This window comes from Adiantum capillus-veneris, chromosome 11 (genome assembly GCF_014529385.1).
Source record: "Adiantum capillus-veneris isolate H3 chromosome 11, ASM1452938v2, whole genome shotgun sequence".
Classification (NCBI taxonomy): Eukaryota; Viridiplantae; Streptophyta; class Polypodiopsida; order Polypodiales; family Pteridaceae; genus Adiantum; species Adiantum capillus-veneris.
Genome location: NC_140941.1, coordinates 103570680 through 103574404, shown reverse-complemented (window position 1 = coordinate 103574404; position 3725 = coordinate 103570680).

Here is a 3725-nt window from a genome sequence, read left to right as displayed (position 1 = left end):
GGACATAGAATTGGACCCGAAGTTGGTTCTTAACCACCCATCCGGCAGGATCCTAGGGATTAGATTCAGATGGGAAGGGCGTCTCCTCACCATTGTGAATGTATATGGCCCTTGCAATGCAAAAGATAGAGCCAAACTATGGATGCATCTCAGAGATACCCCTATTGAAGGGGAGTGGTTGTTAGTCGTTGACTTTGACATGGTAGAAAAGAGCAGGGATAGAACAGGATCCTCCAGTGTGCTGGTTGGATCAAAAAGGTCTAAATGGAAAAGTTTGTGCGAAAAGTGGGCAATGATCGACTTATGGGATGTTGGCCCATGGAACAGCACGCTTGGGTTCACCTACAGAAACCTTGAGTACGCCCGCACTGCCTCCAGACTGGACAGATGCTATTGCTCGCACCAAGCTGATTGGATACCAACGCTGATGGAAATGAAGGTAGTGCCAACAACAATCCTCTCGGATCACATTCCTCTGCACATTCAATTTAAGAAGAATAAAGAGGAGGAGCCGGCCCCAAGAGGTAAAAAAAAACTGTTGGTAACAGGGGCAGACCTCTTCAAAGACCCCGTTTTCAGGAATCTAGCCAAGAAAGCACTGGGCAAGCTAAAAAAAAGATGTCGACCTCAACAAGCACAATGCGTGGGACCTCTTTGCTCGGAGCATCCAGAAAGCAATCAAAACCTCGGGCCCCCAAATCAAGAAAGCTAGGGAGGATCACCTATTGCATCTTTCAGAGGAGGTACAATTGCTTACCGCTATAAAAGCCAATGGACAGGCTACTGAGGGCAAACACAAACGATGGCTTGAAGCCAATTTGAACCTCGCTAATGAGCAGGTAGAATATCAAAAAGGCTAGACTTCTCTCTAGGGAGATTTATTTGCAACCGGAAGCCTCCAATCAAGCTCATTTTTTTAGGGCTGTAAAAATCAAGAAGAGCCGGGGCCGCGTCAGCTCGCTCGAGGATGAGAAAGGGACAACAGTTCATAACCAGGATGAAATGGCTGGTATGATGCTGAGCTATCTAAGTCAAATCATTGGATGGCCGGAGACCCAGTCCCAAGAAGTGGAGGAAGCCAGAGGGACCTTACTACAGAGTGTTAAAAAATAAATTCCCCACTTAGAAGCTAATAACTTGGAACGGGTATTTTCTGAAGACGAATATTCACTAGCATTGCAAGCGCTTGGCAAGGAAAAGTCCCCTGGTTGGGATGGGATGACGGTGGAATTCTATGCAGAATTTTGGGATGATCTCAAGGCCCCAATCACGAGTTTGGCCAATAAAGCCATGGTCGAAGGGTCGTTGGAGACAAGTGTGAAGAGAGGGCTTATCAAGCCAAATCTGCTGCTCTAAACTACAACATTGGCACCCTATAACGATGATGTCGGTGGCCTACAAAATTATAGCTAAAGCAGTGGCCCTCAGAGTAGCCCCCTTACTAACCAAGATCATCTCCCCCCATCAACGTGGTTTCATTAATGGAAGGTCCATATACGATAACATATTGGCAACAATGGTGGGCATAGAATACACAACTGTCACTAAGCAGGAGTGTATTCTACTGCAGTTGGACCTGGACAAGGCCTATGACAGAATAACATGGACATATATAGAAGCCATCATGGAAGCTCTAGTCTTGGGGCCGCGTCTCTTTTGGATGGTTCGTGTAATGGGGGATGGAAGCCAGTCATAGCTCCTATTTAACGGTAGAATTGTGGGCTCTTTTGAGGCTAAATGGTCTATTAAATAGGGATTCCCTCTTGCCCCCCTACTTTTCGCCATAGGATCACATCCTCTAATCACGACGCTCGAAGCTAGCTAGTGCTGAGCGCGGGGAGGTGCAAGGCTTGTTTTACGAGGAAACAGACAACTCATGGAAAAACCTTTTGGAGATGATTCTCTCCTCTTCTTGAAGGCGTGCCCCCAGGTCATCAGAAAAGCTCTGGAGATTGTACAAATGTTCTCGGTAGCTTCGGGGTCCTAGTGTAATATAGAGAAGTCAAGGATGATTTCCTTATCAGAAAATGACTCATTTGATCCTTCTGTCTGGTCAGGGGAGATTGTCACAAAAGGAAAGATCTTTAGACATCTAGGAGCCCCCTTGGGGGTGGATGTAACTCACAAGCAAAGATTCGAGTGGGTGCTTGAAAAAATCAAAACAAAAATGAGAAGGTGGGAGTATGCTCTTCTCCAATTCTCAAGTCTGATAAAAGTGATGAATTCCTTCATGATGCCTTATATTGCCTTCACTAGCCCGCTTCTCAAGATGGTTAAGTGTCACTGGAAAGAGTTCTTAGAACCAATAAAAACATTTTTGTCATAATAATCAATATCTAATTCTCCTAAATGATTTTCTCATATTAAACTGATCATTTAGTGTGGGGAAGGCCAGGGGAGAAAAAGCTAGAATATTGGTTAAGCTAGCAGACCGGCCACAGTAGGGATCCAAAGGAGGGAAAATAGGGATCCAAAGGGGGGGCCATCTGCAAAAGAGCCATGTGCAACAATGGGCTAAAAAGACCCTAAGGTTCAGCCCATTAAGACTTCCAAAATGCTAAGGTTCCAAAATTCAAAGGTTGTGTCCAAAGGTCAACCCTAGGGAAAATTGGATGCTTTGTGTGTGCCCTAAAAGTCTTTGCACATCCCTACATGGGAGGGGGCGAGCCCTAAAGGTAGGGGATGAGAGAGAAAGCCACACACACACACACACACACACACACACACACACACACAGGCTCCCTTTACACAAAAGGAATGAGGGACACATGTCAGCTCCCTAGGCCAGATGCCCACAAGGTGTGCCCAATTTCTATTGGATGACCCTTGCAGTGGACCAATGAGAATTAAGCTAGAGTAAATCTAGTTTAATTAATTTAAAAACATTTAATAAAAGAAACCAATGAGAACAAAGTCTCCTAGAAGACTATTGGGCAGTCTCCCAAGGGGTCCAATGAGCATTTAGGAGCCCCATGGCTTGCCTGATTCCTATTGGCCAGGAGGCAAAGGGGTCCAATGAGAGTTTAGTTTAATTATTTAATTACCTAAAGCTCTCACAAAAGGGGAAAGGGGGACACATGTCAGAAGGCTATCACTTATGCTGCTTAATTGTAATTGGCTTGACTTGGGGAGGGCCAATGAGGCTTCAGCAAGAGCAATTAGCAAGAGGGCTCGCCCAAGAGAGAGAGGGGGCTGATTTTTGCAAGGCAATATCACACACACACACACACACACACACACACTCACACAAGCTCATGTGTGAAGAAAGAGAAGACTATCTCTTCCCAAGCTTTAATGGAGAACTCATCACCTACTCCAAGCTTGTGAGATAGAAGCCTACATCAACACTCTCTTGGCATCTGGATGCAAATCCAACCAAGAGCCAAGCTTCAATGCATGCTCATCTCCTCTACCAAGCTAATTACTAAGCTAAGCTATGCTACATATGAGTGATTATGTGAGGAGATGTACATCTTTCTCGTAAGATACTCCTTCTTCCTCTCAATCTACTCTCATACCCTGCTAGCTCTCACCATCTTCGAAGGTGTGTGAGGTCTTGGGTCTGAAACCGGGGATAATTCAAGTTGTGTTTGTTAAGTGTTTTGCTTAGTGCATGAAGTTTCCATCTTCATTGCACTAGCTAGTCTTGAAGGAACACAAAGAATTGTATTGTACAATGTCTCTCTTGATGGGAGAAACCATAATACAAAGCCTTTTGGAGGGGG